Source organism: Pongo abelii, chromosome 6 (genome assembly GCF_028885655.2).
Source record: "Pongo abelii isolate AG06213 chromosome 6, NHGRI_mPonAbe1-v2.0_pri, whole genome shotgun sequence".
Lineage (NCBI taxonomy): Eukaryota > Metazoa > Chordata > Mammalia > Primates > Hominidae > Pongo > Pongo abelii.
The window spans coordinates 20,402,254-20,427,974 of NC_071991.2; the positions used below are offsets into that span (position 1 = coordinate 20,402,254).

General features: G+C 44.9%; 1 protein-coding gene across 2 annotated transcripts in view; it reads right to left on the bottom strand.

Moving 5' to 3' along the window:
• The window catches only part of CALN1 (calneuron 1), a 625,214-nt gene that overhangs the window by 528,373 nt on the left and 71,120 nt on the right, over positions 1-25,721 (bottom strand). The window lies entirely within an intron of this gene.

Consider the following 25,721-nt stretch of genomic DNA (forward strand, 5'->3'; position numbering starts at 1 on the left):
CTAAGGGCAGCCACTATAAGACTTCAGAAGAACCTTGGTCTCCACAGTCTTTTATCTTAACCTAAACATTTCCTTTCTACGGAACCCAGTGTTTAGACAAACTCAACCAATTGTCAATCAGAAGACGTTTAAATTTATGGTGTACTTGGTTTCTCCAGTCGCCCACCTGGCCTTCCAATCTGTACTTTCCTTCTTTTCTTTTCCTACTGTTCTAAAGCTTTTAAATAAAGTCTCACTACTGCTCTTAAAAAAAAAAAAAGAAAGAAAGAAAGAAAAAAAAAGAAGAAAATGTTTAAATTTACCTATAGCCTGGAAGCCCCCATTTTGAGTTATCCCCTCTTTCTGGACCAAACTATTATATTTCTTAAATGTATTTGATTGATGTCTCATCCCTCCCTAAAATGTATAAAACTAAGCCGTGCCCTGACCACCATGGGCACCTGTTCTCAGGACCTCTTGAGGGCTGTGTCTCGGGCCATGGTCACTCCTATTTAGCTCAGAATAAATATTTTCAGGTATTTTACAGAGTCTGACTCTTTTCGTTGACACTTTCAAAACCCCATCTCCAGATTAGCATCACACGGAAGAGAGGAAGAGCCTCAACATGTGAATTTGGGGTTGGGGGACACAGTTCAAATCCACAGCACTAACCAGGTTGACAGCAAATATGATTGAAGACAGACAAAGTCAGGCAGGGGCCCTAGCCAGACTTCAGTTTTTGGTTTTTGCTTTTGTAATTTTTTTTTAAACTCAAATTAGCCCTATCTCAGCAGAAGAGGCTTTTAAGAGATTCAAGCAGAAAGGTACAGGACCTCTGGAGATTGGCTTCATTGTGGCCAATTAACATAAAATGAATAGCATGTAAATTATATTCGTTCAATCCATCATTCAGATGGAAAGCCGTTTGAAACTTACGTGTTATTTTTGAGTTGACAGCCTGAGAATGTTTGGAAGTAAGACTACAGCACTGAGGACAAAGATTGCATTATTTTTTCCTGAGGTTTCTTCTCATTCTGCCATAAAACTGAGGGCACGCCCTATGAAGTCTGAAGCCCATCTGGCCGCAAGAGAGGTCAGTTCATTCATTCGGTCACTCGTGCAGTGGGCATTTAACGCCATCTAATGAGCTGTGATCCCTGGATGGTATCACAGTAGAAGTCACAGCCTATGTCCTCGCAAAGCTTGCAGAACAGCTGTGATATGATATTATCTGGGCAATGTGATTGCCTGAGAGCTACGCATATTCAAAGACAGCAGAGTGGCGACTAGAAGCAACCTCCTGGCTGAGCCTCTGGTGCAGGTGCTGTGGGGAGGTGACGCTGGTCACAGACTTCCCAATGCAGACCCAGACACTAGTGCCCTGCAGAGAGCAGCCGGCAACAGGGATGTCACCAGCAGGACACAAGATCATCCCAACAGCCGGGCAGAGGACAATGAATGAAAGACGGCTATTGCCTCAGGACATCTGCTGGCAAGAGGAGGGTCCCAGATGACAGGAGAAGCAAAAGGCAGAGACAAAAAAAAAAAATGAACACAACCTTACCCAAGAGGGTGAGTTCACCAGAAGGACATTTCGTGAGTCCTCTCACTCACTAACCTCCACAAAGACACGGTGATGGACAGAAATCTGCTACAAGAAATTAGAACTTTTCTTTGCTCAAGATGCATAATAAACAAAACAACAGAAATCTACAAACTACGGCTGGGTGCAGTGGCTCACACCTGTAATCCCAGGACTTTGGGAGGCCGAGGCAAGTGGATTGCTTGAGGTCAGGAGTTTGAGGCCATCCTGGCCAATATGGCAAAACCTTACCTCTACTAAAAATACAAAAATTAGCCAGGCATGGTGGTACACCACACCTGTAATTTCAGCTACTTGGGAGGCCAAGGCACAAAGATCATTTGAACCAGGGAGAAGGAGGTTGCAGTGGGCTGAGATCGTACCACTGCACTCCAGCCTGGGCCACAGAGTGAGACTCTGTCTAAGAAAAAGAGAGAGAGAGAGAGAGAGAGAAAGGAAAGAAAGGAAAGAAAGAAAGAAAGAAATCCACAAAGTGCTACCAAACCTTGAGCTGCTTGGACGCAATGCCCTCCGAGTGTCAAGCCCAATGTCAGATGTAGAAGGAATATTTGAAAATGTTTGCTGAATGCACGAATGAATGAATGAATGAATGAATGATATGAGGGATCCTGTCCCCCTGGGAACTGCAATGAAAACACTGCAGATGACATAAAATGATCAGTCCCCCAGAGCTACCATCCTCCCGTGTCCTTCTGGTGAACTCACCCTCTTGGGTTAGGTTGTGTTCATTTTTTTTGGTCTCTGCCTTTTGCTTCTCCTGTCAGCTGGGACCCTCCTCTTAGTTCCTTCCCGGAACAAAACACAACCTCGAAGTCAGTGGGGGCAGAACAATAAAAAAACTTGGGTGAAGAACTTTCATGGAGTCATAATGATTCTAGAAGCTTCCCTGGGGATCATTCCCACCTGGCACGTATGCAAGTACCAAAGGAAAATTTTGCATGAAATTTCATGCAGCTAACTCATGCATGAAATAGTAAACATTTTTAGAGGGCTCACTATGTGCCAGGCAATTCTAGGCAATGTTAAGTAATGTCTCAGTTATACCTTATCCTCATTTTATAGATGGGGAAATGGAGCACAGGCCAATTAAATAACTGGTTCAAAACTGCAGAGTTAGTAAGTGGTAGACCAGGCAGTTTAGCTCCAGAGGCAACAGCTTGCACAAGCTCTATAGCCTGCCTTTTTCATTTTCTCACCGAAGCCAGGAACCTGGAGGGAGGCTCTACGGGAGGGAGACTATTCAGAACTCATCCTGAGCCAGATGGAGAAGATACAACTAAAGGCATTCATCACAACTAAAGGCATTCATTTATCCTAGAAATCCATGCCGGTCCTGTTCATCTTTCTGAAGTCACATTCTGAGCCAGGGCCTCCACTCTTTGAAATACACACATCACTCTGTGTGCAAATAAATCCAATGACACCCAAGAAGGGACTCAAAAGGGTCCCAAGGAACTCAGGAATGGACCCCTCTCTTCTGATGGAGCACATGTCCCGTGCAAGGTCCTGTGGCCCGGAAACAGCCCTAGCAGGTGTCAAAGGCGCTACAGAAAAGAATAGGGGAGGGGGGCTCACAAGGGTTACAAGGGACTCAAGGAACAGCAACGTGCGTGACCAAGGGAGGGAAGCCACCTTCAAGAGCCCTTGGCGGAGGGCATGGGAGGGAAGCTGATGAATCAGAAGTGGCAAGCAGGGAAGGGCAGGGAGAGGCAAAACAAGCACAAGTACAAGGTCCCCTGCTGTGCACTGTCGTCTCCTGTCCCACAGCCGGCCAAGAAAGACAGCGCTGGACCACTTCCCACACTCTGCTCCAAGCCAAAGAGGTCCAAAAGCCAACCTCATTTAGTCATTTTCTCTCTACTCTCTCCTGAAATGACCTTCCTTCATCACCAGGTCCAGGGAGATCTGCTGACTTTGAATGAGAAACTTTACCTGTGCTTCCCGCTTCAAGGCTATCCAGGGCCAAGGGCAAGCCTGGACAAACTCCAATGCCCTCCAAGAAGGCCCTGCCAGCATTCTCTTCCCTGAGCACTGCACCCTGTCACATCGGTCCGCCAGCATCCCCCAGGGATGCCCCCACACTGCCCTCCACGTCTTCATTCTCTGACTACTCATGGCTACTAGCTGACTGTTATAACGTCCTGCTCAAGGACTTGCTCAGGAAGGAGGATTTCTGCAACCCTTAGGTCTCTAGATATACAAAGAGAGGCAGCCTAGTAGATTGGTCTGGTTTTCAAGCCAAAAAGCCCCCTGACCCAGTCCTGGCTCTGAAAAACCCTAGACAGCGCAATGCTTCTCCATCTTAGTTTTGCCATGGATCAAATGGGAGTTGTAAGGTATCTACCTCATTGAGCCATTGTGAGGGTTAATCGATATGATCCAGAAGATACTTATCACAGAGGCTGGTATGTGTTCAGAAGATAATGCATCCAGCTCTTGGCATTCGAGATACTACCTAATAACAATGACTGCTTAATAACAATGGCAATGGCCTAGATGCAGCAGTGCTAATATCAGTAGACAAGGAATGGGGCAGAACAATAGGAATCTTGGCTTCCATGGTTATATTTGCATCACCCTAGTGCCATTTAGACAATACCTTGGGTAGTGCCAGCTTTCAGCCATGTGCTGGCATGGCGTGGCAGTGGACATCTGATGCATCTGGTGACATCTACATCAAAATGCAAGAGCAGGCCAGGCATGGTGGCTCATGCCTATAATCCAAGCACTTTGGGAGGCCGAGATGAGTGGATCACCTGAGGCCGGGAGTTCCAGACCAGCTTGGTCAACATGGTGAAACCCTATCTCTACTAAAAATACAAAATTAGCCGGGCGTGGTGGTGGGCACCTGTAATCCCAGCAACTCAGGACACTGAGGCAGGAGAATCGCTTGAACCCGGGAAGTGGAGGTTGCAGTGAGCCGAGATTACGCCACTGCACACCAGCCTGGCGACAGAGCAAGACTCCGTCTCAAAAAAAAAAAAAAAGAAGAAGAAAATATATATATACAGTGGATCCTTAAACAATATGACATTGAACGGCACAGGTCTACTTACGCATGGATTTTTTTCAAGTTATGCCAAGTGTGCCTTTCTCTCCTGCATCCCTTCCCACCTCCTCCACCTCTTCCGACTCTGCCACCCCTTGGGGAACAAGACCAGCCCCCTCCTCCTCCTCTTCAGTCTACTCAACGCGAAGATGATGAGGATGAAGACCTCTATGATGACCCATTTCCATTTAATGAATAGTAATAAATGGATTTTCTCTTCTATATGGTTTCCTTAATAACATTTTTTTACTAATAACATTTCATTTTACTTGACTGTAAGAACACAACATATAATACATCAAATACACAAAATATGTGTTAATTACCTGTTTATATTATTGGTAAAGCTTCCAGTCAACAGTAGGCTATTAGTAATTAAGTTCTGGGGGGAGTCAAAAGTTACGTGAATTTTTTACTGTGCAGAGGGTCAACACCCCAACCTTGCATTGTGGAAGGATCAACCGTATTTCTTTTTTTTCTTTTCTTTTTTTTTTTTTTTTTTTTTGAGACAAGGTCTCACTCTGTTGCCCAGGCTAGAGTCCAGTGGCTCGATCTCGGCTCACTGCAGCCTCGACCTCCCAGGCTCGAGCAATCCTCCCACCTCAGCCTCCCAAGTAGCTGGGACTACAGGTACATGCCACCACGCCCGGCTAAATTTTTTCTTTTTTTTTGGTAGAGATGGGGTTTTGCCATGTTGCCCAGGCTGGTCTCGAACTCCTGAGCTCAAGTGATCCACCTGCCTCAGCCTCCCAAAGTGCTGAGATTACAGGCGTGAGCCACCACCGCACCTGGCCATCACCTGTATTTCAAGCAGAGTAACGTGATCTGTGAAGGGTTTGAATGCCATAGCAAGGCTCGGACTTTGAAGAAAAATAGGAATGATCCAAAGAAACAAGAAAGATCCAAGAAATGAGCATGGGAGAGTGATGGGAAAGAAGGAAGAGGAAAACAACAGTGGCTTCCAAGACCCAGTGGCAGAAGCAACCTGCCACAGGTGCCATTTCCAGCTGAGTAAGATCCACATCCCCAAGGGATACTGTTGACATTTCTGGACATTGCTAAAAGCCACCTGCCCTAGACTACAAGAAGCATTCTGGTTTCAACAAGTCACTCCCAGGCTGGGCGCAGTGGCTCACACCTGTAATCACAGCACTTTGGGAGGCTGAGGCCAGAGTATCACTTGAGGTCAGGAGTTCGAGACCAGCCTAGCCAACATGGTGAAACCTCGTCTCTACTAAAAATATAAGAATTAGCAGGGTGTGGTGGTGCATATCTGTAATCCCAGCTACTCGGGAGGCTGAGGCAGGAGAATCACTTGAACCTAGCAGGCAGAGGTTGCAGTGAGCCATTGCAATCCAGCCTAGACAACAGAGTGAGACTTCATCTCAGAAAAAAAAAAAAAAGCAAGTGACTTTCCCTATAATATTTTGGATTTTGTTGTTCACCCCACGTTATACCTATAAGCCATGTGCCCCAGGACAGACAGCGCTGGGCCACTTTGCATTTGAGGGGGCAGAAAATTGGGTTGCAGGTGAGCCATGTATACCAAGAGATCCTCGTGCTAGGAGATATTTTTTCTTTCGCAAATTCAAAATGCAACTTTGGAAAAGATGCCTCAGGTTTAGAAAATTCAGAAAGGACAAGTAAGTCAAAGAAAGAAGGACAATGGCATCATTTAAAAGGAAAACAAACAGTTATGACAAGTTGAAAGGTTTGGGACAACTAGAAAAATAGTGACCATAAAGATCATGATTATTTCTCTATTGAAAAAAAATATGGATAATTTTAAAATAGAAGAGAGAATAAGGGAACATTTGCCCTATCATAATTTTTTTTTTTTTTTTTTGAGATACAATCTCATTCTGTTGCCCAGACTGGAGTGCAGTGGTACAATCTCGGCTCACTGCAACCTCCACTCCCGGGTTCAAATGATTCTCCTGCCTCAGCCTCCGAAGTAGCTGGGACTACAGGCATGCGCCACCACACCCGTTAATTTTTGTGTTTTTAGTAGAGACAGGGTTTCACCATGTTGGCCAGGCTGGTCTCGAACTCCTGACCTCAGGTGATCCGACCACGTCAGCCTCCCAAAGTGCTGGGATTACAGGCACGAGCCACTGCACCTGGCCAATCATAAACGTTAAAGTTACTAAAATTAAACCAGGGGGCACTGGAAAAAGAATGGATGGGAGAATGGAGAAGAAACAAAAGATTCAGAGGTCAACCCAGATGAGTATGGTAATTCAGTACCTAACAAAAACAACATTTCTAAATCAGTGAATGGATTATTTGGTAAGCATTATTGGGAAAATCGAAAAACATCTGGAAAAAAATAACAATAAACTTATATCCCTATATCCTACCATAGCCAAATTAATACTGGTTGTATTAAGAAAAAAAAAAATTCTTTGAGACAGAGTATCACTGTGTCACCCAGGCTGAACTGGAGTGATACAATCTCAGCTCACTGCAGCCTATGGCTCCAGGGCTCAAGCAAAAGCTCCCAACTCAGCCTCCAGAGTAGCTGAGACTACAAGTGCGCACCACCATGCCTGGCTCATTTTTTTGTATTTTTTGTAGAGATGAGGTCTCACTGTGTTGCCCAGGCTGGTCTCAAACTCCTGGGCTCAAGCGATCCTCCCACCTTGGCCTCCTAAAGTGCTGGGATTACTTGTGTGAGGCACCATGCCCAGCCTGGATTAAAAAATTTAATGATGGGACTATATATTAGACTTCTGGCTAATAACTGGCAAGCTGAACTCATTCATTTTCCCCTCTTTACCTCAACACTGCTAAAATAAGAATAAAGAACAGAGAGGCAAGGGAGATACTCCCCTGTAAACCACAAGGAAACAGAGGAAGGGAAGGGAGAGATTTCAAAGGAGATGTGGAAGGCACAAAGAAGAGGGAATGGTAACCACAGGGTAGACAAATTCTGTACCTATTGTGGGTCTACACCAGGAATGAGCCAGACAACAGGCTTCAGACCCTGAGAGCCACAGGGGACACTGGGGAGTAGCTGATGGCACAGGAGGCCAGGATCAAGGGCAGACACCCCGTCCCTCACCCATGGAGTCAGCACATTGCCCCTATGCCTGTGTTCCTGGAAGCCTGCAGGCCAGCCTTGCCAGCAATGAGTAAGAGGACAAACCAGGCCCAGCGCAGGGCTGGAGTGAGGTGTCGGTCGACTGAGGGCAAGGAGGGGGCGCTAGTCTGTGCACAGAATCAAGGAGCCCTCTGCCACCATCCCCCTCCCTGATGGCAGAATTCCAGCAGCTGAGCCTACGCCTGATTCCTGCTTTCCAGCACACTTCCCCAGGGCAGCAAGGGACGCCACTTTGTGTAAAGAGCCATTTAATACTATTCAATTTCTAAGCTATGTGCAATAAACTATGTTAACATATATATATATATATATATGTTAACATAGTGTATATACATACTTTTTTTTTTTTTGAGACGGAGTCTCATTCTGTCACCCAGGCTGCAGTGCAGTGGCACAATTTTGGCTCACCGCAATCTCTGCCTCCCGAGTTCAAGTGATTCTCCTATCTCAGCCTCCCGAGTAGCTGGAAATACAGGTGCCCAGGACCACACCTGGCTAATTTTTGTATTTTTAGTAGAGACAGGGTTTCACCATATTGGCCAGGCTCGAACTCCTGACCTCTGGTGATCTGCCCACCTTGGCTGCCCAAAGTGCTGGGATGACAGGCGTGAGCCACCGTGCCCGGCCATATTTTTTAATTTTTAAAAGAATGCAGAGGTAAGTATTTGTGTAATCTCAGGGATGGGGAGGAATTTTCTAAACATGATTCCAAAACTTAAATATTTAAAAAGAAATAATAAAACATTTTGTTTAAAAAAAAAAAAACTCTAGGCTGGGTACAGTGGCTCACACCTGTAATCCCAGCACTTTTGGAGACCAAGGCTAGAGGATCACTTGAGGCCGGAGTTCAAGACCAGCCTGGGCAACACAGTGAGACCCATCTCTACAAAAAAAAAAAAAAAAAATTAATTAGCTGGACATGATGGCACACACCTGTGGTCCCAGCTACTTGGCAGGCTGAGGCAGGAGGATCACTTAAGCCCAGGGGTTCAAGGTAGCAGTGAGCTATGATCGCACCACTGCACCCCAGCCTCGGTGACAGAGTGAGACCCTGTAACTATAAAAATAATTTTTAATAATAAACACTAAGTTAAAAGTAATACTAAAGAAATAAAGGGATAAAGAGCAAACATAGAAAATTTTGCAACATGTAATAAAGGCTACTATTCTTTCCACTACAATTCTTTAAAAAACATTTTTTAAAAAACCTTGATCAATGAACAGACATAAAAACATCGATGTGCAATTCACAAAAGGAAAAATCGAACAGTCAATAAGTATATGAAAACAAAACGTATGTGCTCACTTATAATCTCAGAAATCCAAGCTAAAACACCAACACAAAACCACTTTAGCTGTCAAATTTTGAAAAACAGCGGCCGAGGCGGGAAGATCACTTGAGCCCGGGAGTTCGGGACCAGCCTGGAAAACACAGCAAGATCCTGTCTCTACAAAAATAAAAAAATTAGATGGTGTGGTGGTGGATGCCTGTAGTCCCAGCTACTCGGGAGGCTGAGAAGGGAGGATTGCTTCAGCCCAGGAGTTCGAGGCTGCAGTGAGCCATGACCATACCACTGTATTCCAGCCTGTGTGACACAGTGAGACCCTGTCTCTAAAAAAAAAAAATTTTCAAAAAACAACACCAATAGCAGACATTGGTGAGGATGTATAGAAATAAAGCCTCTTTTCATTGCTGCTGGAAATGAAAATAGGAAAAAGCTTGAAGAAAGTCTGCAAATTGTGGACCTGATAATTCCTCTTCTAAGAATTTCTCCGGCCAGGCGTGAATCATGCCTGTAATCCCAGCACTTTGGGAGACTGAGGCAGGAGGATCACTTGAGGTCAACAGTTCAAGACCAGCCTGGCCAACATGGTGAAACCCCGTCTCTACTAAAAAAAAAAATACAAAAACTAGCCAGGCATGGTGGCAGGCACCTGTAAGTCCAGCTCCTCAGGAGGCTGAGGCAGGAGAATTGCTTGAACCCAGGAGGTGGAGTTTGCAGTGAGCTGAGATTGCACCACTGCACTCCAGCCTGGGTGACAGATTATGTCTTTGAAAAAAAAAAAAAAGAAAAGAAAAGAAAAAAAAAGAATTTGTCCTTAAAAAAATACTTACAGATGTGCAATATTTTTCAATAGTGAAATTGAAAACAACACGTGGCACACCCATTTGTGGACTATGATGAATTCATTGAAAATGCTGAAGTGGGAGAATATGTAATATTAGGTTGGTGCAAAAGTAATTACGGTTTTTGCCATTGAAAGTAACGGCAAAAACCGCAATTACTTTTGCACCAACTTAATAACATAGAAACATTCACAGGATATTAAGTGAAAAAACAGTTCATTTAGGAATGGACGCTGCAACCCCTTCAGATAATAAAGAGGGGAATACAGAGTAAAGACACACAACATCCACACAAATGCAGACTCTGGGACATTTTAGCCTGAAACTGTCATCAATGATTACCTCTGGGGTCAGTGGGATTACGAGTGAATTTAATTTTCTTCTATTTGCTTATCTTTAAAAGTTTAACCACAAATCTTTTACTTATGCACTTAAAAGAATATTTTAGGCCGGGGGCAGTGGCTCGTGCCTGAAACCTCAGTATTTGGGAGGCCGAGGTGGGAGGATGGGAGGATCACTTGAGTCCAAGAGTTCAAGACCAGCCTGTAACAGCATAGTGAGACCCTGTTTCTACAAAAAATTTAGAAATCAGTTGTGCATGGTGTCACACGCGTGTAGTCCCAGCTATTCTGGAGGCTGAGGCAGGAGGATCACTTGAGCTCAGGAGTTCAAGGCTGCAGTCAACTATGATGGCATCACTGTACTCCAGCCTGGGCGACAGAGCAAGACTGCCTCTCAAAACAAAAAGAAACAAAGGAAAGGAAAGGAAAGGAAGAAGGAAGGAAAGGAGAGGAGGTGGGAAGAGAGAGAGAGAAAGAGACAGACAGAGAGAAAGAAAGAGCGAGAGAGAGGGAGAGGGAGGGAGGGAGAAAGGGAGAAAGAAAGGGAAGGAGAAGGCAGGGAAGAAGGGAGCAGGGGAGGGAGGGAAGGAGGGAGGAGGGGAGGGAAGGAGGGAGGGAGGAAGGGAGGAAGAAAGAGAAGAAAGAAAGAAGGAAGGAAGGGAGAGAGAAAGAGAGAGAGAGGGGGACAGAGGGAGGGAGGGAGGGAAGGGAAGGAAAGGAAGGAAAGGAAGGAAGGTGTTTCCAAATGAGAAAGCTAAAACGAGACAGCAGCAGTTTTCTCCTGGGGAAATTCCTGTTAGGTTGGTGAGTCTTACAAGCCATCATCCCACAGGAGGATTTATTCCTAAACATTTCTACAATGAAGGCTGAGAGGATCTAATGTTGCAGTTTGGTACCACAACTGTTCCCACAACTCTGTTTGCTCTGCCTGGCTGGCCCCACCAGAGAACTGATGACAGCCAGCATCTGGTAGGATGGGACGGCTGGGCTGCAAACGCTGGAGACGGAACTGTGACCACAGGGCGAACTGGGCAGCTGCCACTCAGAGAAGAACCTGTGTGGCACCTGGACAGACCTGGCCTAGGAAGTCCCCCCCAGACTCAGAAAGGAGTGCTAGGCTGAGAGTAAAGAAAGGGCTGAGGTTAGGGATTTGAGGAGAACATTACTTCTAGTCTTTCTAAGAAAAAGGACTCAGTGCCTCCCTCCAAGAGACACCAGCATGATACCGGCCCCAGAATTGGAGGCTCCAGCCCTGGTAAACACAGGGAATCCACAGAACGTCCTCACAACAGATGAAAAAGTAAAGACATGCATGAACTGGAAATACAGAAAAAAAGAATGTCGAACCACCCCACCCTTTAGGAAAAATATTTTACTCTGTGCAATAGATCAAATTCTCCTTCCCAGTGATTTGCAGAACAGTATGGGACCTGAGTGCTATTTCTGATTGAGCTTCTATGGCTGCTCACAGGGACCCTTTTTCTCTGGTCTCACCTCCCTCTGTCAATAACCTGATCTGGAATTTTCACTCAAATTCATAAGGGGCTTCCCTATTTCAAAGGACCCTACAACAGTGAATTATTTGGTTTCAATGCAAATGATACTCAAGTCTTATACATCTGTTCAGATATTCTTAAAGGGTCCCATTAAGAAACACCTTGATTTTACGTTATTTTCTCTTCTGCTAATTCTCTGAAGAATTCAAGGGACTGAAAGAAGTTGCTCATTTAACACACTTTCATTCTTCTGCTACTACCAACCTCTCCAATAGTATCTCAACTATTATCTCCCTCTCACTCTGGAGCTAAAAAATCACAGAGCAAGGGACAGAAGACCAGGATTCCTTGCAGGAAGAACCACCTTGCAAACAAACACAAGCTTATTCTTTCCACACTGGTGTCCAGGAGTTATGATAACAGAGGATCAAATGTACAGCTAGCTCTCCACAGTATAGTTAGTCCTCCAATTAAACTTCACTTTTCTTTTGAGACAGTGTCTTGCTCTATTACCCAGGCTGGAGTGCAGTGGTATGATCATAGCTCATTGCAGCCTCGAACTCCTGGGTTCAAGCAATCCTCCTGCCTCAGTCTCCTGAGTAGCTAGAACTACAGGCGTGCACCACCACGTGTAGCTAATTTTTTTTTTCTGTAGAGACAGGGTCTCGCTATGTTGCCCAGACTAGTCTCAAACTCTTGGACTCAAGCGATCCTCCCACCTCAGCCTCTGGAGTAGCTGGGATTTCAGGCATGTGTCAGAATGGCTATTATTAAAAAGTCAAAAGAAAAAAAAAAGATGCTGGCAAGGATGTAGAGAAAAAGAATGTTTATACACTATTAGTCTATAGTGTGAATGTAAATGAGCACAACCTCTATGGAAAACAATAGGAAGATTTCTCAAAGAACTGAAAAGAGAACTACATTTGATCCAGCAATCCCACTACTGGGTATCTACCCAAAGGAAAAGAAATCATTTTATCAAAAAGAGATCTGCACCCATATGTTTATCCAAGCACTATTCACAACATCAAAGATAAAGAATCAACTTAAGTGTCCATCAATCGAGGACTGGATAAAGAAAATGTGGTATAGACATATATATTCTGTATTATTTCATTTTCACGCTGCTGATAAACACATACACGAGACTGGACAATTTACAAAAGAGGTTCCACAGACTCACGGTTCCACATGGCTGGGGGGGCCTCACAATCATGGCTGAGGGCAAGGAGGAGCAAGTCACATCTTATGTGAACGGCAGCAGGCAAAGACAGAGAGCTTGTGCAGGGAAACTCCCTCTTTTAAAAGCAAGATACGTCGTGAGACTTATTCGCTATCACGAGAACAGCATGGAAAAGATTCAATTACCCCCATGGTTCAATTACCTCCCACTGGGTCCCTCGCACAACATGTGGGAATTCAAGATGAGATTTGGGTGGGGACACAGCCAAACCATATCATATACACATACACACAATGGGATACTACTTAGCCATGAAAAAGAATGCAGTAGCACCATAGATGGAACAGGAGGCCATCATCTTTAAGTGAAATAAGTCAGAATACTATTTGGTTTCCAAGCTATGCGCAATATACTATGTTAATACATATTTTTTTAATTTTTAAAAGAACACAGAGGTAAATCTGTGGCGAGGCTGGGGTGAGGCGCCCACTGAAGGCAAGCAGGGTGTGCCTTGGGAGCTAAATAATGTGTACACACGGACATAGAGAGTGGGAACATAGAACTGGAGACTCAGAAAGGTAGGAGGGTGGGAGGGGATGAGAGATGAGAAATTACTTAATGGATACAATGTACACTATTCGGGCGATGGTTACACTAACAGCCCAGCCTTCACCACAAGGCACAGCCTGGCCAACGTAGTGAAACCCAGACTCTACTAAAAATACAAAAACAAATTAGCCAGGGCATGAGACAGGAGAATCACTTGAACCCAGGAGGCAGAGGCTGCAGTGAGCTGAGATCGTGCCATTGCACTCCAGCCTGGATGACAGATCGAGATGACACAGCGAGACTCCATCTCATAAAAAAACAAAGAGCAGACTGTGGTCCTCTAAAAATCAGGCTGTAATACCAGGCAAGCAGGCAAAGAGGGAGGGCCAAGATCAAGCCAAGCTGCTGACCAGGGCAGCGAGCAGGGGCTAGGACCCCAGCCTACGACCTTGCAAAAACGGTAGAGCAATCCAGTACCATTCAGGCAAGGGTAAGTCCAAGGAAATCCAGTCCAGTGAGTCGAGCCTGAAGTGCGGGAGGATTCGGGGAGCTCTATCTGTTCCCCAGGTGCACATGCTCCAGGAGTGGCTCTTATTGGGGAAGCAAGAATGAGGTAACGCGTTTCGGGATGGAAGCAGAAAAGAGCCATGGTCCTGGGACCTAGGAAGACATAAGCAAAGAAGTACTCTGCAGACACCTGTAGAACAAGTTGAGCAATCAGAATTACAGAGATAGCTGGAAGTGGCGGCTCACACCTGTAATCCCAACACTTTGGGAGGCCGAGGCGGCTGGATCAATTGAGGTCAGGAGTTCAAGACCAGCCTGGCCAACATGGCAAAACCCCATCTCTACTAAAAATACAAAAATTATCCAGGCACGGTGGCATGCACCTATAATTCCAGCTACTCAGGAGCCTGAGGCAGGAGAATTGCTTGAGACAGGGAGGCGGAGGTTGCAGTGAGCCGAGATCACACCACTGCACTCTAGCCTAGGTGACAGAGCGAGATTCCATCTCAAAAAAAAAAAAAAAAAAAAAATCACAGAGGCAGCCTAACCTAGCAGGTTAAGAGCATGGCTTTTATAGTCATGAGTCCAACCTCACTAGTCCATAGCTGTTTGACTTTCAGCCAGGTATTTAACTTCTCTTGGGTTAGGTGCCCTCATCCATAAAAACGTTATTGAAAGGATTAAATGAGTTAATCTATGCCAAGTACTTAGAAAGCAGCACTTATATAACCATAAGCTGTAATTATACTGCCTCAATCTTTATGCTCACTTTCAGGTGCCCCCTAAGACTTCACCTATTCAATTTAAACACTTGATCTTCTAGGACACAATGCACACACCCTGAAAAAGCACTGTCTATTTGAGTCCTTGAGTTTCGCATTTATTGTCTTCATCTCAAGGCAGCTCACAAAGAGCCGGGCAGGAAACTGTCCCTGTCGACACTGACATGCTGAGACAGGTGACTTGGGTTGAGAAAGCAAGAAAAAAGGATCCAACGAAATACAACTTATTAGTCATCACGCACTGAGCACATCACGGCTGGGTGATAAATGCCAAGAGCATCAATTATGAACTATTCTTACAACAAGCTGAACATATTCACCACCAAGAAATCTATAGGTTACAAGTGTTCTCTATGGGTTTCAATGACAGGAGACAATATTTTGGGCGAAAATCATAAATGTAATTGTTTTGCGTGAAGTGGGGCAGCCTACATCAGCGTCCCACCTGGAAACAAGCTGTTGAACATCTGTCAAGGTGTCAACTCCAACTGCAGAAGCAAAGAATTTCATTAAGCTTCTGTGTAGTTAACTAAAGTTGGTGAGGTGCCTGGAGGGAGGGGACGGAAAATCACAGGTATAATTAACTGTGACATCACTGGAGTCACAGGTGCCTTTAACGTGACTATACCCGCAGTCTTTCTGGATAGCTCTGTCTCCTGATTCTCCCATACCAAGAACAGCACAAAGTGTCATCTCTCTTGGCATCTTCCTGCCATGTCTGTCCTCCTGAGCAGACCTCCTGTTCTAGCGGTCTGTGACTCTAAACAAATCACCCTGGGTCCCAGCTTCCTCCACCACAAAACACAGTGGTTTAGACCAGCTGTCTCCAACATTTTTGGCACCAAGGACCAGTTTCGTGAAAGACAATTTTTCTCATGGACCGGGGGCAGGAGGGGATGGTTTGGGGATGATTCAAGCACATTCCATTTATCATGCATTTTATTTCTGTTATTATTAGATTGTAATATATAATGAAATAATTCTGCAACTCACCATCATGTAGAACCAGTGGGAGCCCTGAGCTTATTTTTCTGCAACTAGATGGTCCTGTGTGGGGGTGATGGGAAACAGTGACAGATCATCAGGCATTAGACTCTCATAAGGAGCGTGCAACCTAGATCCCTCGCATGCACAGTTCCTATGAGAGTCTAATGCTGCCGCTGATCTGAGAGGAGGCGGAGCTCAGATGGTAATGTGAGCAATGGGGAGCGGCTGTAAATACAGAAGCAGCATCTCTCCCTTGCCACCTCTCACCTCCTGCTGTGTAGCCTGGTTCCTAACAGGCCATGGACCAGTCAGTACCCATCCATGGCCAAGGGGTTGGGGATCCCTTGTTTAGAGTAGATAAATTCCTAAGTTCTTTTCCATTTCTCCAAGCCTCCAATTCTGACTCTATAAATTCTGACCAGGAGTGAGATAAACCAGGCACAGAAAGACAAACTTTGCATGTTCCCACCTATTTGTAGGAACTAAAAATTAAAACAATTGAACTCATGGAGATAGAGAGTAGAAGGATGGTTTCCAGAGGCTGGGAAGGGTAGTGGGGGAATGTGGGGGATGTGGGGATGGTTAACGGGTACAAAAAAATAGAATGAATAAGACCCTAGTACTTACCAGCACAACAGGGTAACTATAGTCAAAAATAATTTAATTTTAAATTTAAAAATAACTAAAAGGGTATAATTGGATTGTTCATAACACAAGGGATAAATGTTTGAAGGGATGAACACCCCACTTACCCTGACATCATTATTACGCATTGCATGCCTGTATCAAAATATCTCATGTACCCTATAAATATGTACCCACAAAAATCAAAAAATTTTTTAAATAAATAAATATCCTGGTGGAGTGGGAACAGAAAAAGGAGAAGGGAGGGGAGGGGAGCGGAAGGCAGGCAAAAAAACAAATTTGTAATTCAAACCACAAAAAAAAAAAATCCTGACCAGGGACAGGAGAATGTGCTAAATCTTGAAGGATAAATAAGTTTCATCCTGACAACTGGTTCTGAGAGGGACCCTGTAAAGAGGACTCAGAGTGTGCTGTGAGCCTTTGCAGTGAGTCTGTCTTGTTCTGAGGGGTGGGAAAGGCAGGAACCCAGTCCTTTGTCCTCTAACCCTGCCCTGGATGAACCCACGCTACCAGGCATCTCATGAAAAGGCAGTGATTCTGGAAGCCCTTCATGTGAAGCTAAGGATGTCAAGAAAATGCTTCTTTTAACTAGCATCTTGGTAGTCCCACTGTGGTCCACCCCATAGCAGTGGTGGCTGCAGCTTGTCAGAAATGCCTGCTCCACGGGCAATTGCCTGAGGTCAGGAGTTTGAGACCAGCCTGGCCAACATGGTGAAACCCAGTCTCTACTAAATATATTTTAAAAATCAGCCAGGCATGGTGGCACGCGCCTGTAATCCCAGCTACTCGGGAGGCCAAAGCAGGGGAATAGCTTGAACCTGGGAGGCAGAGGTTGCAGTGAGCTGAGATCACGCCACTGCACTCCAGCCTGGGTGACAGAGCGAGACTCCATCTCAAAAAAAAAAAAAAAGGAAAGAAAAGAAAAGAAAAAGAAAAAGAAAAAAAGAAAAGAGATGCCTTCCCCAAACTCAACGATCATTGCAGTTTAGGCTGAGCACGGTGGCTCATGCCGGTAATCCCAGCACTTTGGGAGGCTGAGGTGGGCAGACTGCTTGAGTCCAAAACTTTGAGACCAGCCTGGGAAACAGAACGAAACCCCATCTGTAAAAAAACACAAAAATTAGCTGGGTGCCGTGGCACACGTCTATAGTCCCAGCTACTCGGGAGGCTGAGGCAGGAGGATCACTTAAACCCAGGAGGTTGAGGCTGTGCCACTGCACTCCAGCCTGGGTGACAGAGTGAGACTTTGGGTTTTTTGTTTTTTTAAATTCAGTTCAACAAGATCCCCTGGTTGGCACATCCCTTGGAGAAATGGTGTCCGAGAGCCTTGGTTTGCAAAGTTGGCTGTACAGTGGAATCACCACCACCTCCCAGGCCCCAGGAGACTCCTAGGATGTGATTAGAGCATTGGAACTTGTTTAAGCCTCCCCAGAGAATTTTAATGTGCAGCAAAGTTTGAGAACCACTGAATTAAAATCTCTGCTTCAGATTCTAGCACTCAAATCCAAAGTCTGGAGGGATTTCACCTCCTCCAGAAAGGTCTGTTTCCTGAAAAAGCATCACTGATAACCATCCTTTTCCAAGACCACTGCAGGGTGTCATCCCATCTCTGGAGTTATCATTTATGATGGGGTCACTGTCCCAATCATACCTGCCTCTTGCATTTACCTTCCCTCCTAATATTATTCCCCAGTAACCTCCAAAATCTTTCCCTAGGAGTGGAAAGCTCATTTTCACCTCTGGCTCTCTCTTTTTCCCTCCTTTTAAATGATGTAATTAATTAATTTATTTATTTATTTATTTATTTATTTAGAGACAGAGTCTCACTCTGTTGTCCAGGCTGGAAGGCAATGGGGTAACTCGGCTCACTGCAACCTCCGCCTCCCGGGTTCAAGTGATTCTCCTGCCTCAGTCTCCCAAGTAGCTGGAACTACAGATGTGTACCACCACACCCAGCTAATTTTTGTATTTTTTTGGTAGAGACAGGGTTTCACCCTGTCGGCCAGGCTGGTCTTGAACTCATGACCTCAAGTGATCCACCCGCTTCAGCCTCCCAAAGAGCAGGGATTACAGGCATGAGCCACTGCTCCCAGTCTCAAATTTTTCCCTGTTGCCTACTACCCTTTGAGGGTTCCAGGGAGTTCTGTGCTGGGTTTTTGGAAGCTCAACAGAATCATTTATCTCTTTTGGTGTCGAGAATTAGAGAATTTCAGTGTTTACTTAAAGACTGCTGGGTGCACAGGCTCCTACCTGTAATCCCAGCACTTTGAGAGGCCAAGGCAGGAGGACTGCTTAAGGGCAGGAGTTCAAGACCAGCCTGGGCCACGTGGTGAAACCCCGTCTCTACAAAAAAATTTAAAAAGTAGCTGAGCTTGGTGGCAAACTTTGGTCCCAGCTACTCAGGAAGCTGAGGTGGGAGGATCATTTGAGCCCAGGAAGTTGAGGCTGCAGTGAGCCATGATTGTGACCCTGCACTGCAGTCTGGGTGATAGAGACTCTGTCTCTGAATAAATAGATGAAAATAATGCTGTCCGGGTGCAGTGGCTCATGCTTGTAATCCCGGCACTTTGGGAGGCCGAGGTGGGTGGATCACCTGAGGTCAAGAGTTCGAGACCAGCCTGGCCAACATAGGGAAACCCTGTCTCTACTAAAAATGCAAAACTGAGTCGGGCGCAGTGGTGAGCACCAGTAATCCCAGCTACTTGGGAGGCTGAGGCACAAGAATCGCTTGAACCCGGGAGGCAAATACAGTGAGCCAAGATCACACCATTGCACTCCAGCCTGGGCAACGAGAGCGAAACTCTGTCTTAAAAATAAATAAATAAAACAAGAGTGAAACTCTGTCTCAAAAATAAATAAAATAAAATAAAAATAATGCAGGAACCAAGTCAGTTAGTTGCCAAGGTAACTAACTTGAGGCTTGGGTCTTGGCAAGAAAAGAAAACCACCCATCTCAGCTGAGGGCAGATGATCTATTGGTGACCTGCTCCCACCAAGGGACTCATGAAGGGAACGGATTGATGGCAACCCACAAAACAGGCTTGAAAATGCAATAACCTCGCAGAGACCTCTCTGCCGCTTGACATCTAGGCAAAAAAATGTGATTTAACTGTTTTTTGGTGGGCTTTTTTAGAAGACAGGGTCTTGTTCTGTCACCCAAGCTGGAATGCAGTGGCACAATCTCGGCTCACTGCAACCTCTACCACTGCAACCTCCACCTCCCGGGTTCAAGCGATTCTCCTGCCTCAGCCTTCTGAGTGGCCAGGATTACCGGTGCCCGCCACCACGCCTGGCTAAATTTTGTATTTTTTAGTAGAGACGCAGTTTCGCCATTTTGGCCAGGCTGGTCTCGAACTCCTGGCCTCCCGTGGTCCGCCTGCCTGGGCCTCCCAAAGTGCTGGGATTACAGGCGTGAGCCATCATGCCTGGCCTTGATTTAACTACTGAAAGTGGTTTCACAAACTCAGATCCTGATCGTCCTTGCACAAAGGTTGTTTGTCTTGGATAGGCACAGAGAGGATGAAGGCTTTAGCTAGTGGGTTACATACCTCTGCGTTTCCAAGTACTAAGCCGTGACCCTGTGCAACATCTCTGTGACCTGGCTACATCTGTTTCTTCATCTGTAGAATGGGAGAAATAAAGCAGATGACACCTACTAAGCACTAAGCTAGTTTGCCTGCTGAGATGGAATATGTGTTTATGTGTATGCATATAAAATGAATCATCAACCACAGATCAGATTAAAAAGCAGAGCAACTGGTTTTCCGAACCAGCAGTAGGAATGCTGGAGGCTGAGACGCCACATCAGTGCTCAGTACAGATGTTTGAGGTTTTCTTACCAGGCTATAAAAATGTTTACACAGTAATTAGGCCTGTTATCAGTACACAAACAGATTACACTTTGCAGAATGAATGAACGGCTCAAAAACCCACTCGGTTTTCATGAGGTTCGGAGCATTTTCCTAATTCTTGGGTTTACGAAAATAAATTCGGTTTCCAATAACACGGAGCCACGGCTGAGTGTAGGGGAAAGGGCTCTGGGGTGTGAAATGAACTCTGTTTGACAGCGCACATGTCACTCAGTCTCTCTGATTGAGTCTCCCCATCTGTTAAATGAGCTAACCAAGGTTCCTCTCCTCCTTTAAATTCCATGGTTCTATTACTTTGCAGTCAATGTCTTCTAAACACACATTCTTCTCTTCACCATAAAAGGATATGTTTAATTAATGATTTTTAAGGTAGTAATTCTGCTGAATCGCATGAGACTCCAATCCAACGCTATTCAGTCATATTGAGACTGAGTTTGTGGCAGTTAATTCCTGACGATGAAGCCCCCAAGCCCAGTCTGTAGGATGAGACCACAAGGTCGACTTGGGCTTTATGTGAACATCCAGCTCTTCCAGAACACATCAATGGTTCTGAGTAATACTTGATTGAGGCTGGGTGCAGTGGCTCACGCCTGTAATCCCAGCACTTTGGGAGGCTGAGGCGAGAGAATCACTTGAGGTCAGGAGTTTGACACCAGCCTAGCTGGTATGGTGAAACCCGTCTCTACTAAAAGTACGAAAATTAGTCAGGTGTAGTGACACGCGCCTTTAGTCCCAGCTACTCAGGAGGCTGAGGCAGGGGAATCACTTGAATCCAGCAGGCGGAGGTTGCAGTGAGCTGAGATCACAGCACTGCACTCCAGCCTGGGCAACAGAGCAAGACTCTGCCTCAAAAATAAATAAATAAATAAATAAACACACACTTCATTGAATGTTTTTCTTTCCCTGTTTTCAAAGAATAATACTTAGTTGTAACAAATATGACACCAAAATAATTAGCCAAGCTGGGAATTTGCACTTCTAAATTTTCCTATTGCCTAACTTTTGATAATGAAAAAGTGCATGCAATTTGTAATCGTGATACAAACTTTTGGGATCCAATAATGTTTGGGAAAGCAGTAACGTTTAAATGTTCGGAAATAAGCTTTTAATGAATATTTAATTGCTCTATTCTTCATAAGTACAAATTATGCTTTCAGTAACACTCTGAATACTAAAAAGGCAAGATTCAGTTCTTCCTAGTTATGTGTTCAAATTTCCTAATAATTTGTTTAAAAGGGGGAAAAAAAGGTCATCTTGGTTTCAACCTCTATGAGGAGGAGCTTGGAGAGTAATTTAGAAGCAAGGTAACTTCTTACAGCAATACCTCAAATTCAACAAAATTTAGATGTATGTATTTGAAATGCATAGAAAAAATCTAACAATATATGTACCTCAAATGTTAATGGTATTAAGAATGACAGTGAAGAAAGGTGCCTTCCAAGTTCTACGTAACATTTCTGTATAGCTTTTAATTTCTTTTCTAAAAAGAATGTTTACTTTCATCGCTAAAAAATGTCTTAAGCACAAAACAGAGCCACTCATTCATTGGGCACCTTGTCAAAACATGTAATACAGTTTGGCTGTGTCCCCACCCAAATCTCACCTTGAACAATAATCCCCACGTGTCAAGGGTGGGGCCAGGTGGAGATAATTGAATCATGGGGCTGGTTTCCTCCATACTGTTCTCATGGTAGTGAATAAGTCTCATGAGATTTCATGGTTTTACAAATGGGAGCTCCCCTACACAAGCTCTTTCTTGCCATCATGAAAGACATCCTCTTGCTCTTCCTTCATCTTCCACCATGACTGTGAGGCCTCCCAGCCATGTGGTACTGTGAGTGCATTAAACCTCTTTCCTTTATAAATTACCCAGTCTCAGGTATGTCTTTATTAGCAGTGTGAGAACAGACTAATACAATGAGCATCCTATGTTCTGTCCCAACCAGGACCGTGGGTTTTTGAGATTAAAACTCCCAAAATAAGATGGTAGGGGAAAGTGTTTAGTAGATACAATCTCCCAACATTCTATTCAAGGCATTGGTGATCATCGGTGCCTACATTTATTTACTTTTGTTGAGACAGAGTCTCGCTCTGTCGCCCAGGCTGGAGTGCAGTGGCACAATCTCAGCTCACTGCAACCTCCGCCTCCTGGGTTCAAGCCATTCTCCTGCCTCAGCCTCCCAAGGAGCTGGGATTACAGGCACCCACCACCATGCCCAGCTAGTTTTTTATATTTTTAGTAGAGACGGGGCTTCGCCAGGTTGGCCAGGCTGGTCTTCAACTCCTGACCTCAGCTGATCCAACCATCTCGGCCTCCCAAAGTGCTGGGATTACAGGCGTAAGCCAACGCGCCCAGCCTCGTGTCTACATTTTAAAACAAACATTTTTCTGATTATAAATGTGTGCTCATTTGCAAAACCATAAAATCATTCATAATGCCAACAGCTTTGGACAAGCATTGTTAACATTTTTGGTCCATTTATTTCCATTGTTCTTCTGTACCACGTTTTTAAACAAAACTGCAATCATACTATGATTGCAGTTTTGTTTGTATCCACACTTAACTGGTACGTTAGAAATCACCAAATTAAGGTCACCAAAGCATTTTCTCTCCATCTGTTACTCCCTAAACACTACATTTTATTTTACACCCTGATGGGTAAAGACTCACTTTATTGTACCACAGTAGTGCAGGCAGAATGGACAGCTGGAGACAGGATGATCTTTGGAAAATATAGACTAAGTCATATCATTCACCTGTTTAAAACCCCTCAGTGACTTCTAGTGAACTCAGTATCAAACCCAAACTCCACAGGGTGACCCTATATGAGCTAGCCCCCATCTCTCTGAACTCATCTCCTGCCACACCAGCCTCCTTCCTTCTCCTCTAATGAACCCAGTTCATTCCTGCTTTGAGACTTTTGCACTGGCTGTTCCCACACCCTGGAAGTTCTTCCGCAGATACTTCCCCACTTTATCCCTTCATGTCATTCTGGTATCAGCCAAAATAGAGCTCATCAGTGAGACCTTTCTTGGTTGGGTGCGGTGGCTCATGCCTGTAATCCCAGCATTTTGGGAGGCTGAGGCAGGTGGATCACTTGGGGTCAGGAGTTCGAGACCAGCGCAGCTAACATGGTGAGACCTCGTCTCTACTAAAAATACACAAATTAGCTGGGCATGGTGCCGCGCACCTGTAATTCCAGCTATTCAGGAGACTGAGGCAGGAAAATCACTTGAACCCTGGAGGTGGAGCTTGCAGTGAGCCGAGATCACACCACTGCACTCCAGCCTGGGCAACAGAGCGAGACTCCATCTCAAAATAAATAAATAAACAAAAATAAAAATACAAAAATTAGATCGGGCACAGTGGCTTATGCCTGTAATCCCGGCACTTTGGGAGGCTGAGGCAGGCGGATCACCTGAGGTCAGGAGTTCAAGACTATCCTGGCCAACATGGTGAAACCCCATCTCTACTAAAAATACAAAATTTATCTGGGCGTGGTGGCGGGCGCCTGTAATCCCAGCTACTCAGGATGCTGAAGCAGGAGAATTGCTTGAACCTGGGAGGTGGAGGTTGCAGTGAGTTGAGATCATGCCACTGCACTCCAGCCTGGGTGACACAGTGAGACTCCATCTCAAAAAATAAGAATAATAATACAAAAATTAGCTGGGTGTGGTAGTGCATGCCTGTAATCCCAGCTGCCTGGGAGGCTGAGGCAGAAGAATCACTTGAATCCAGTAGGCAGAGGCTGCAGGGAGCCAAGATCACGCCACTGCACTCCAGCCTGGGCAACAGAGCAAGACTGTCTCAAAAAAAAAAAAAAAAAAGAAAAGAAAAAAAAAGAAACCTTTGTTGGCCATCCAATCTGAAGTAGCCCTTGCATCTGTCTCAATTATATCCTCCAATTTTATTTCTATATTTTTTATTGTATCTTACACCACTAGACTATAAGGGTACCATCTCTGTCTGACAAATTCATCATTTTCCCCAGTATCTGAACCAGAGATGCTCAATACATTCTGGTTGGATGAATGAAAGCATTTTCAAAGAATCCAGATTTGTGGTGCATGAGATAAAGTAACCTACTTAAATAGGTCTTATTCACAGCAGCACAGTCCCTTAATGAGGCTTTTTAAAATAGATTGTCACCCTCTCCAATAGCCTGGTCATGGAGAGCTGCCCACAGCCCTGCCAGTGGGAAAGCAAACCAGTTATTTAGTCTTGCTCGGACTTCGATTTTGCTTCTCCACCCTGTTACCTAAACCAGAAACCCAATGGTGACACCTTCCCTTTCTCCCACTTCCCCACCAATTAATAACCCTGCCAATTTTCCCTCCTATGGAAGACAAGCTCAACATCACTGTCACTATCTTTTAGCAGAATCATTCCAGCTTCCTTTCAGAAAACAATCTCTCCTGGCCGGGCATGGTGGCTCATACCTGTAGTCTCAGCACTTTGGGAGGCCGAGGCAGGTAGATTACCTGAAGTCAGGATTTCGAGACCAGTCTGGCCAATATGGTGAAATCCCATCTCTATTAAAAATACAAAAATTAGCTGGGCATGGTGGCGGGAGCCCATAATTCCAGCTACTCAAGAGGCTGGGGCAGAAGAATCGCTTGAACCCGGGAGGTAGAGGTTGCAGTGAGCCGAGATCATGCCACTGCACTCCAGCCTAGGCAACAGAGCGAGACTCCATCAAAAAAAAAAGAAAGAAAGAAAAAGAAGAAAGAAAACAGTCTCTCCCAATCCCAGTGACTTTTCAGAAACCTACCCCTAGATACAGGGACCCAAAACTATACCAATCAGATATGTCCTCTGAGCATCTTGAATGCAGCAGAATGATACAGTAACAATAATGGAGGACAGGTGAGCCCAAAATTGGGGCTTAGCCTGGGAGGGTTCTTGGCTTTGTCCAGGAAAGAATTCAAGGGCAAGCCAGGGGTGTGAAACAGTAACTTTTTTTTTCTAATAGTCACAGAATATCTATTTATTTACTTACTCATTTTATTGGTTTTTTTCCAACTGTTACCTTATTTTTTTTCCAACTTTTATCTTAAGTTCAGGGGTACATGTGCAGGATGTGCAGGTTTGTTACACAGGTAAATGTGTACCATGGTGGTTTTCTGCACAGATCATCCCATCACCCAGGTATTAAGCCCAGAATCCATTAGCTATTATGCTCTTCCTCCTCCCACTCTCCACCCTCTAACAGGCCCCAGTGTGTGTTTGTGTGCCCCCATGTGTCCATATGTTCTCATCACTTAGCTTCCACTTACAAGTGAGAACATGCGGTATTTGATTTTCAGTTCCTGCGTTTGCTAAGAATAATGGCCTCCAGCTCCATCCATGTCCCTGCAAAGGACATGAACTCATCATTTTTTATGGCTGCATAGTATTCCATGGTGTATATGAACCACATTTTCTTTATCCAGTCTATCACTGATGGGCATGTAAGATGATTCCATGTCTTTCCTATTGTTAATGGGAGACAACAACTTT